The following is a 12,374-nucleotide window of genomic DNA, read 5'->3' on the forward strand; positions in this document are numbered from 1 at the left end:
CGTGAACGCCAACACGCTGATGACTCAGTGTATGAATTATCGGGCCATGGCAGGTCTTTTTTCAGCTTTGCCACTTGTTCTCAAAGCCTCTTGTGCTTGATTGTACAACCCTTCGAATCTTCGAAACCCATTTTGGCCCCAATAGTGAAGATATTCATTTTAGGATTGAACACATTAAAATGAATCACACACATTAAGTGTGGGGAATTCGCGATCTGTATTTTGTAGTGCCAGTATCTGGGCTTTTAGTTCTGCCAACTGCGCTGTTCAGTTCCCCTACGGACTGTGTGTGTGTTATTCCAGGAAGAACATTTCTGTCTCGCATGCGCCCTTTTACTATAGTGCATGCCCCGGAATAATGCTGTTTTGATCCTACGGCAGTTTGAGTAGATCCATTTGTATAAATGCTACATTCATATCGATCTAGAGGCAAAATTTCATTCGGCAGAGGATTCTTGTTCTTATGTTCGTACTACAGGAATGCTTGTGTTTGTAATGTAGCGTCAAATCTGTAATCTACATCTATTTCAGTGAGGGAGTTAGCCCATTTATTCCATATTAGATTTAGAGCTTTAGCATTCAGAATTCTCGCTTTAGTAACCCCCTACAGAGTAGGTACTGGGATAATGACAATTATGCATTTTCCCTGAGACAGGGCTCTCTCATTACAGCAGTCTGTACAACTCTGAGAATGTTCTCGTTGGTTGCAAAACGCATTTCAGGGTTTGTGTACAGATGTGATTTGTATGCTATGGGTACCATATCACCTTCATTGAAAGTGGTATAGGTGTACCCGTTTGGTCCAGCGACTACGCAGATTCCCAGGTTATTTGTGTTGGCATGTGTGTGTAAATGCCTGGAAGCTAGAATGTCAGCTTGTATGAAACGTAAAATATCAGTATGTTCCTGTGTCCAGTGTTGCACTGAAAAGTCATGTCTAATTAAGTCGTAGAATGGTTTTACCCTTTCTGCGTAATCCAAAATGTAAGTTCTACCAAAATTCAAAAATTCTAAAATGGATTGTAGTCTCTTCAGAATTATTGGAGGTTGGAGCAATGCGCATTTTTCTAAAAAATGTGTCGCCAGGCTTTTTCCTGCACTTGATAACTCGTATCCCAGAAACAGGACACTGAGGTGGGCTATTTTAGATTTTTTTTAATTACATTTGTAGTCCAAGTAAGCAAACCCCACTATTATGTTGTTTCCTCTAGCCAAATGTTCCCTAATTCATTGTCCATCAGGTAAATATGATCTACCTAGAACACCGCCTCCTCATCAATACTTTGAAGTCACTTTGTGGTAAATGACAGAACTAATGCTGAGACCCTAACGTTGAACTTGTGGTCAAATATCACCTTCCAGGTTCTATATTCTGGCAGAAAAAAACATTTGAGATATTTAGTGGTTTGTATTTGTTAGGCAAATGTTATTTATTTGTGCGTTATTGTATTCATATGTGCCTGTGTATGCATTCAAATGTCTGTAATCTAAGACTAACAATATGAATTGTTGGGTTTCATTACTGGAAACAAAGGATTATTCATAGATGAGGTGCAATTTTTTTTTACACCCTGGTCCTCAAGTTGATCTAAGATCTCCTTGACTAGTTTATTTGCTTCATGTTTAATTGGGTACTGGCTCTGCGGTTTAGGGATCGTTTTTTATGGGATCTTTTGATGAGGAAAGTCATCATCCCATCCAACATGATTGCGGTATAGAGCAGGTGCTAAAGTTGATGCCCACTCCTGCCCGTATACATTTTTAACTGATTCTGCTACGATGTCAGAGACAGCAAGTAAAATGATTTATTCCCCCATTTGGCAATCTATTACAAACTCAAGTGGCCAATCTTTTTCTGCCAAAAGAATGCTGTAACCATGTGTCAGACCCTTCACTTCTCTTTGTACCTCCACTTCTATCTGTAGTGTTATTCTGTGTAACCAGTGTGGGACATTCACTCGTATATCAGGTTTTCCACCATGATATACTCACTCAGTGCTATTACTTCAAAAAAATCAATCATGTTCTGGTTAGCTATTGTGACTTCTGCTGCACTGTCCAGCCTTGTCACTGCCCATTCCCCATTCAGAAGCAGAGTCCTCATCAACCTGGGCATTTCTGATCATAATCCCTGCTACTTTTTCTTTTTTCAAATTGAGGTTTCAAAGATTTTTATTAACCTTCTTGTTTGATAATGTAGTCTGAAGTGCGATGTGTCTCCCTTTTTGGCTTTGTTCGCTCTTCTGATCTTTGCTCTGACCATGCTCCTCCCTTGATCCTGAAAGGAACGAGAGGACAGCATATCATTATCCTGATATCTGTCAGACTTCCTAATTTTATAACGGTTTCTGAAATTGTATCTCTTTTCATTGGGCTCCAGTTGAGGAGACCCACTCCGTGATTGTTGTTTATTTTGTTTAAATTTTTTTTGATTATTATCCCATTTCTTTTTGGAAGAATCTGGTGCTTGCTTAGAGTTTTCCTTTTCAGAAATACCCTTAACTATTGGTTTTCCTGGTCTGGCTCCCAGATTATCTCTTCCCAGGGAAGCGTATGTTTACACGATAATCTTAGGTAACTCCCTCTCCTGTTATATAGGAGTGAATTCCCTCAGGCATTGGTATATAGCCATCACAGCTGCCTCCCCATTTATGTTGCTTTACATAATTGCAGAAACTTGGGCAAAATTGCCAATTAGTCTCACTCCTAAGTCCAGGGCAGGTTCTGAACCATTCTCATTCTGCATTTGTTTTAATACATCTGGTATTACCGCTATTGTATTGTATTTAGCTTTTGTATAGCGCATGCTGTTACCCTCCGGGTATCCTGGCGCTCAGACTTGAAAGATAGACCGGCACAGAAACCAAAGCAACGGTAGGGGCAGTCTTAAAGGTCCGACTTGGGGAAGAGCCAAGTTTTCAAGCCCTTCCTAAACTCAATCAGGGAATTAGCTTGTCTAATGTGCTGCGGCAACCCATTCCATAATTGGGCGGCTGCCGCACTGAAGGCCCTTTCCCCCATCCTGGAGCGTCTAAATCTGATAGTCACCAGTAGGCCAGTGTTATTGAAAGGGTACTAGGATTTCTGGTGTAAACGGCAGCAAAGACTATACCCCATGTGGCACAATATTCTTTTGGGGTAGCCATCCCAAGCAAATTGTTTGAATTCTGTGTTTCTACTGTGGGCCCATAAGGAGAAAAGACACTTCAAGCTGTGCTATTTTGTGCGCTTTCCAGAATGGTACCTGTTCCCGACTGGTTGAAATTCTTCCCATTATGACATTCGGAGTTTAAGGGCTTATACCCATAGTATTCAATTGAGGCTGTGCAGTCTGAGCAGCCTTCACAGGTTGAACTATAAGTGTTTGTATTATGTATTTCTTAAAATGTCTGTAAATTTTTACTTAATCTTTGTATAGTGTATGAATTTATGCTGCTCCTAACCTGTGAATGTCGGGGTTTGGTGTAAACGAAGGTAAGAACAGCCAGTTCACTCCTTCTTTACTGAGCGGACCGAGTCTTAAGTTTTCTATGGTGTGGGGAAGGGCACCTTTAAACCAATTTATATGATCTTGGTAAATTAACGGACTTCTATGTCCACATATGGAAAGTATTTATCTGGTGTTCCATCCTCAATGTAAGTGTGAAACAGTTTTGTGCGTGCTTCTGCAGCTGTGAATGTAACCCAAGAATAAAATACCTCTGTCCTGAACTGAATTATTCATGTGCCTCAAGCACAAAGGTAACATATTCACCCGTTGCCGGGAGGCCATGTTTTAATAATTTGATATTAACTGCCTGTCTGCAAGTTTCTGAAATATTTAGAGTAGTTTCTTGTACTTCAACGTTCTCTCCATGTTCGGACATTGTAAAAAATGAAAAGGTATTTAATGAAAAGAATTTATTGAGATTTTGTTTGTACAATATGGGCATAATCTTTAATCCTTCAAGCTTGATAAAAACCTTCACCCAATACATTGTACGTACCTACTCAGCTGAGGCGGATACCCTTTTCCCACTGTGGACATCTCCAGTTTAATTATGAGCAGGGGTCTCTGAGAAAGCACAACTGAACTACTCAGAATTGTTTAGACAACATAAACTAAAGGCTTGGTATCAAAACTGATTCCGAACACCCCCGCTGGATATGTTGACCTATAGACCAGCTATCTCGCAATCCTACTGTAAGTCCCCTTAACCTACCAGGGAACTAATAGTTTCTGGCAAACACATAACATGACAACCACGATTCCGCAGGAATCATGGAAACAGTACTCTTTCGCTCAGTCACTCGTGCTCACTTGTTCTCAGAGAAATATACAGAGAATCCACAGTGGGTCGTTTTCAATAATATTTATTGAACCAATGTTATTCTTGCATAAAGTACGTGTGCTGCAATGATTAGGCGTCAGAAGTAAATAAAGGCGATTACAAGCACCAAGACAGTAAACAGTAGATGCATTTTTACCGTGGAGCTGAAGCAATGATTACATATATATACATATATACAAAATGATAATCTAACGTACTCCTACGATGCGGACCCTCCTCTAAGTGTGCCTAGAGTGTGTAAGGGTGTAGAGCCAAGAATCCCCCATAGGGATAACCTAACTGCAGTACCTGATGGGAGAGAGTGAAGGACCCCATCTTGGTCTTGAGGTGGACAACACTCACGGAATGTCAGACTGGTGTGTGGTGATTTCTCAGCATGCAGGGACCTTCGGTGTAAGTAGAAGTGCCTCCTCTACCAATCTATTGGGATACCTATTATTTATAATAAAAATTAGCCTTTGCTAAGTGGGCGCTAGATTAGTGATGTTATGGGAATGTAGATAGCTCTGTTGCCCTGTGATGAAGATAGGACGACTTTTGTACCTAGTGCGTAGAGAGGCCTAGTACATGGCATTGTGATAATGTTTGCGAAGCTGGATGTATAAACAAAGTAGTTTCAGAGAAACTAATCTAACGTTGATGTGCATGCAGATGTGTGCAAAAGGTCATCGCAGAAATGTTTTTTTCTAGGACAATGTAAGGAATAAACTGCCTCGCTACATGGGCCTAACTCGCGAATATAACAGCATTGTGCAGCACACATAGAAGTAGTAAATCATCATTGTGGAGGAAGGGACGCCTTCCTGCGCATAAAAATTCATTACTGGCTTTTCACTCGTTTTATGTGTGCTGCAGAATGCAGCACACATAGAAAAAAAGCAACAAGGCAGAGAAATAAAGGCATTTCTCCTTGTGCACCTTTCTAACGCCTTCTCTTGCATGGTTTTAGATTTTTGCACTGCCACAGATTACACCTCCTTGTAAATCTGGGCAGCTTAAAAAAGTAATGGGTGTTGCGGTCTAACGCCCACAGCAACACCCATTACATGCCCCTTTAATGCAGATATCTGCGTGCAAGGGTAGCATATTTTCAAAGCCACATTAAGTTACAAAAAGTGGCTTAATTGCATTTTGTAAATATGGTGCAGGAAATACCGCTACCGGATCATCAAAAAAAATGACCTCCAGTGGCACTCCAGGTTTGTACTTATGCCCCCAAGCCTGCTCAGAGAGAGAGTGTGTTCACCCCCTTCCACAGGATGACCTGCAGATTAGCATTTCAAGGCAGGGGAGCTTAAAAGAGTCCATTAGCTTTTAGCATGCAAATCTGTCTTCTCGCACAGGAGAGGAAGCCGACCCCACTGCCCTGAACCATCTGGTGCCAGGACAGATGGGAAAATTAGCTTTGCAGGAGCCGTGTTGCACTGCTAGGCTGGGCACATCTCTAGGGTGACTAAGTCTTACATAAATACAACTTTAGAAATTACACCATACTGTGTGTGGTGGAATTAGGAATTCTGGGACAGGGTGATGCCCACTTCCCACAGGAAGAGGTCATCTTGGGGGTGTCATGGGCTCAGGGGTAAGTGTCCCATTGACTACTTTCCCTCACTCTCCTTAATGCCCCTAAACTGAGTATTTAGGGGAACCCCTGATACAAGGACTTCTGATTTTGATGGAACAAGAGATGAAGTGGATGAAGAAGTGTCCTGCCATGAGAACCGAGGCCCAGCGATTGACTTGGCACCAACCCTGCCAGCCTGACTGCTGCCCCCAATAATTGTAGAAAAAGCAGATTCGTCTTGCCAGTGTGCAGTCTCCGAGAAACCCAGATGCTGCCAGTGCTCCACCAATCAGCTGAAGAAACTACCTTGGAGTAGAGGAGTTCCTCCCCTGAAGTTGCAGGCTCCAAAGATGCAAGGTGCGGTCCACCGAGCTGCAACACCTCAGCCAGCCCATCACAGCAGCTCCCCAGGAAGAGGACACTGTGCTCCTGAATGTCAGATCTGTCATCCCACTGAGTGAGAGGACACCAACGGGAGCCGCACAGGACCAATACCTGGGAACTGGACCCCTTGTTGTGCTCAGTCCGGACACCCGCAGAAGAAGACTAACCTGAACGTCAAGAGACTTCAGAAAAAGTGAAACTCGCTTTGTTAGTGGCCCAGCTGTCCGGTTTTGTCACTTTCCTGCAGAACAAAGACCAAGACATGAGTCTCTGACCACTGCCACCTAACGTCTCACAGCACCTATGAACCGGTGCTTCTGAATCCGAGTTCAAGTGTGGTGACGGTGCCAACGGGGACCCCAGACCCATGAGAGCTAATCCCACACTTGGGTTTCTCCAGACTGACTTCCATATGCCACTTACAGCCTTTTTCTGTTGCACTTCTCCAACTGCGAGAGACTTCTGCACCGGAATCAAACATCAAAGGTCACCACTGCACCCAAGCCCCACAGCCTTAGGAGGAGTGGACCAAAGGCATTCCCACATGCCTTAGGATCTCAAGGGTCGTGCTCCCCGTGGGTTTTCCGGGACTGTTCACCCTGTCCCTGCTTGCAGCCTCTTTTTGACCGCACCGTTCTCCTATTGAAGTGAATGGGACATCCAACGTTGTGGCACACCTCTGTATCTGGATGCCCCAGAGCATCCTGAGGTGACCTATTGTTGTGCCCTTGGAACTTGCCCCATACGCACCTTCAGTCTAGAAGAACCTTAAGCCCCGTAAATCGCTGGTAAGTGCCCAAATGCAAGAATTTGTTTCCTCCACAGGGTAACATTACCGATTTAGTAAGTGCACTGTCTATTTTTGAAAACTGTAAAAATTCAAAAATCGAAAAGTATTAACCTGATTCTGAGGATCTTGGAATCTAAATACATATTAAAATACATGTCAGTTTTATAAATTGGTGTTGGATTTTTTCAATCAGTGCGTGTCCCATTTACTGCCTTTGTGTGTGTAATATGCAATACCCTCTGTAATGCCTAACCGATCGCCCACACAATCACAAAAGTGAGCATTGGGGTATCATGTGTGCCTCTGTAATTCCTCTGTGGTTTGCCTGGACTCTGCACAGTGTACCTTATTTTGCTGCACTATATAGAGAGCCAGCTTCCTACACCAACATTATAAAGAGTAGGCAAAAATTAGATACAGGTCGAGATGACCCAAAGCAATCTAACTTGTTAGTAAAAGAAAAAATCACAAGAAAAGAGCTACCCAAGATGATATTTTTTCTGGTTATGTATCCTTCATGGTTCTACCAAACAGAGTATCTGTTATTGGACATATACAAAAATATCACAGGATGTCCTCACACACCACGAGGTGTCATGCTTCATCATAGGACAACCCACGCTCTCCAAAAACCTGGTTTGTGCGACGGGCCTTCAACTGAAAACAGGGAGGCACTGCTATCCAAGAGTGGACCTGTGATCTAGATACACTAAAACCAATGTGTCATCTTAAATATCCCTTTTGTTTGCTATAAATGGCACTTGGTATTAAAACCAAATGTGGGGCAAGGGGAATTAGTACCTTTTCACCACTGTACCTTCAACATGTTTCTCCTGATGGCTCATGCGAGTCTGTGTCATTCTTCAGGACGGAAATACAGGATCTTAGTATGGCAAATATATATACTAATATTGCCACTACAAACCAAAGGGTGACCTGTGTCAACCTCTTTATCATATTTGGCCCATGGGTTCCCTATCAGCGGTCATCATGGCCCCATGGAGAACGTGCTATGTACAAAACAAAGGACCATAAGTTCAAATTATAAGTCAAAAACTATCATACTTCACATAATACAATAAATGAAAAATTAGGGCGTGAAGTTGATAATCAAAAGCAGGCGGTTGTCGACGTTTCGACCCTCGAAAATACGCAGGTATTAATGCTGTCCTTGCAGTGGGGTCTTCATCAGGACAATGCACGGGGCGGGCAACCTATTTAAAATATAAAACGGGAGCTAAAATTTGAATTTGGAATAAACAAAATACAAGCAACTGGGACGGAGGACGTGGACAACCCCAGAAGCAGGTACATTTCCAGACGGGACAGCACGGGGAACGAGTAACTCGCAACAAAACATACAGGTGGTAGATGCTATAGATGGGTACTTCTAACCGAAACTACTTGGAGGAGCACCAACAATGGCCGTCAGCCCCATTGTCAACATATCCAAACAAACTCTGAATGATGATGAACTAAAAGTATTGGGCAAAGGGTTATCATACGTCCCCACGAACAAACCGGATAACTTCATTGTTCGCACAGAACTTTTCAAATTTTTTCGCAAAATTAGGCTTAAATACTCCTTTCGAAATTCAGAACCAGTGGCTCAACCATCACTAACTGGTTTAAGAATTCCTTCCACCTTCGTTCCCTACACCAGCACAATGTCACATAAAATCTTGGCTTACGAAGCAGTGGTCTGGCGAGACGTACAACAACTCTTGGATGCCAAATCATTGATCAGATACAACACCAGTAAAACGGAAAAGACGGCGTTGCAGTCACTCGCCCGGAACGACCAAGTGGTGATCAAGCCCGCGGACAAAGGCGGCGCAATTGTTGTTCAATATGTATCCTCCTACGAGTCCGAAATTCTCCGGCAACTGAATGATGGTGTGAGTTACCAACTATTGTGGTCCGATCCCTCCAAAGCCATTGCTCTTGAAATCTTAGAAATAACACAAGCTGGTCTCGACCAAGGTTTCTTGTCTGAAAATGAGTTCCACTTTTTGAATCAAAAACACCCCCGATTGGCAACCATCTACACCATACCCAAGATCCACAAAAGTAGGGTTGACCCCCCGGTACGACCTATTGTGTCCGGATGTGCCTCTATCCTTGAGCCCCTAGGCAAATATATTGAGTTTTTTCTAAAGCCTTTGGCTGAATCCACTCCTGCCTACCTGTGTGATACCATGCACACGATCAACATCATTGAGAATTCAGCCTTCGATCCTCAACACCAAAGATTGGCTACTTGTGATGTCGTATCACTTTACAAGTGCATTCCACAACAAGAAGCGCTAACTGTGTTAACACTCTGCTTACAACAACGACCGGCCCCGGTACAAGTTCCTACGGAATTCATTGTGGCACTACTACGAATAGCCATGATAAAAAAAAATTCTATTCAAGAACAAATTCTACATTCAAACGTCCGGAGTAGCAATGGGGGCTCCCTTTGCTCCCGATGTGGCCATTCTTTATATGGCGGCCTTTGAGGAAGACACCGTACTCAATCAAGTCAACCGTCTGGACCTGCTCCATAGCGGTCGCTCCCTCGCTCTCTGCCTAACCTACCAATGCCTTGATCCTTGCTGACCTCATCGCCTGCCTGCCCTGACACAGCGCTGCCTGCCCTGATACAGCGCTGCCTGCCCTGATTCAGTGCTGCCTGCCCCGATACAGCGCTGCCCGCCCTGATACAGCGCCTGAATTGCACATAGCGCCTGGTATTGTTAGGATTTCATTTTTATTATTGATCATTGGCCTTGCATTGCGGCGATTTTTAAAACAGCCTAAAAGTGTTTTTGTGTTTTCTGTGCTACTGTACCTCTGCTCGCACTCCGGCTGTGCCCCAGTTTCGATTTCGGCCATTTGGTTGTGGTGTTTACTTGTGGCCCGTGTCTCCTCCCCGCTCCCGCCTCCCTGCTGACCCTCCCACCCACTGGTAGAGTAAACTCGCCCGTCCTCTTTCTCTTTGTGACCGTCTGGACCTGCTCCATAGCGGTCGCTCCCTCGCTCTCTGCCTAACCTACCAACGCCTTGATCCTTGCTGACCTCATCGCCTGCCTGCCCTGATACAGCGCTGCCTGCCCTGATACAGCGCTGCCTGCCCTGATTCAGCACTGCCTGCCCCGATACAGCGCTGCCCGCCCTGATACAGCGCCTGAATTGCACATAGCGCCTGGTATCGTTAGGATTTCATTTTTATTATTGATCATTGGCCTTGCATTGCAGCGATTTTTAAAACCGCCTAAACGTGTTTTTGTGTTTTCTGTGCTACTGTACCTCTGCTCGCACTCCGGCTGTGCCCCAGTTTCGATTTCAGCCATTTGGTTGTGGTGTTTACTTGTGGCCCGTGTCTCCTCCCCGCTCCCGCCTCCCTGCCGACCCTCCCACCCACTGGTAGAGTAAACTCGCCCGTCCTCTTTCTCTTTGTGACCGTCTGGACCTGCTCCATAGCGGTCGCTCCCTCGCTCTCTGCCTAACCTACCAACGCCTTGATCCTTGCTGACCGCATCGCCTGCCTGCCCTGATACAGCACTGCCTGCCCTGATACAGCGCTGCCTGCCCTGATTCAGCGCTGCCTGCCCCGATACAGCGCTGCCCGCCCTGATACAGCGCCTGAATTGCACATAGCGCCTGGTATCGTTAGGATTTCATTTTTATTATTGATCATTGGCCTTGCATTGCGGCGATTTTTAAAACAGCCTAAAAGTGTTTTTGTGTTTTCTGTGCTACTGTACCTCTGCTCGCACTCCGGCTGTGCCCCAGTTTCGATTTCGGCCATTTGGTTGTGGTGTTTACTTGTGGCCCGTGTCTCCTCCCCGCTCCCGCCTCCCTGCCGACCCTCCCATGCTCCGCCCCCCTCCACTCTCCATTTAAGACAGATGAACCAACGCGCAGCGTCCACGTGCTGCGGCCACGCTGAAGGTGCACCAAAGGTAAGCCCGTCTACGCCCGTCCGCGCCTGGACCGTGCCCAGCGCCAGACCCCCTGGTCCCCGCTCCACCAACCCCTCCCGCATTACATACGACGCCTTCACCCTCTTAGCACTTAACCCCGGCCGACTCCCTAACTGCGCCCAAGCAGCACCAGGACACACCCATGGACCCTTCACCTGTCACCCCTGCAAATTCTCCTGCATCAAGACCCACACCAAACCCACGAACACCAAACAGAGATCCGACACCAACCACCTTAAATGCATCCTTCTCAACACCCGATCGGTTCACAAACACGCCATCGACCTTTGGAATCTACTAGACACCTCTTTTCCGGACATCGCCTTCCTAACTGGATGAATGCCTCTTCTGCTCCAGACATCACCATAGCCATCCCGGACGGCTACAAGATCATCCGTAAGGACCACACCATCCAAACAGGAGGAGGCATCGCCATCGTCCACAAGAACACCATACGCGTCTCAACTAGCTCAGAAGACAACCTCGCGATCGCCGAACACCTTCACTTCCAGATCCACACCGACCCCAAGACCAAATTCAGAGGCACCCTCCTCTACAGGCCTCCAGGACCCCGTACACAATTCAGCGACATCATCACTGACTTCATCACCCCACACGCCCTCCCCTCGGAAGAGGAAGAATACATTCTACTGGGAGACCACAATTTCCATCTGGAAAAGAGCAACGACAATAACACTACCACCCTTCTGGACAATCTCGCCAATCTCGGACTCAAACAACTTGTCAACATCCCCACACATTGCGCAGGACACACACTCGACCCTATCTTCACTTCCAGCAAGCACATCTCCTTCACTCACACCACACCCCTCCACTGGACGGACCACAGTTGCGTCCACTTCACTTACAACAAGACCACGATCCACAACCACCCTCAACCAACTTTGCGTAGAAATTGGAACAAAATCACCATCGACCAGATCTCCTCATCGCTTCTTCAAAAACCACCTGCCTATTCAACGAACCCTAACCAAGCCGCTATCAACCTCACACAATGGCTAACCCAAACCGCCGACAAACTAGCACCCCTGAAAAAACATCAAATCAAGCAAGGAAGCAAGAACGCCCCTGGTTCAACTATGACCTCAAGAAATCCAAGAAGCTATGTCGCTCCCTTGAAAAAACTTGGAAAAAAGACCCAAACAATATCACCCAAACCGCCTTCAAAAACGCCACCCGCAAACACCACCAACTAATCCGAACAGCCAAGAAATCAGCACTCAAAGACCGACTAGACAACAATGCTCGCAACAGCAAGGAACTTTTCAACATCATCAAAGAATTCACCAACCCCACCGCCAGCTCAAACGACA

Source organism: Lissotriton vulgaris, chromosome 4_1, assembly GCF_964263255.1.
Source record: "Lissotriton vulgaris chromosome 4_1, aLisVul1.2, whole genome shotgun sequence".
Classification (NCBI taxonomy): domain Eukaryota; kingdom Metazoa; phylum Chordata; class Amphibia; order Caudata; family Salamandridae; genus Lissotriton; species Lissotriton vulgaris.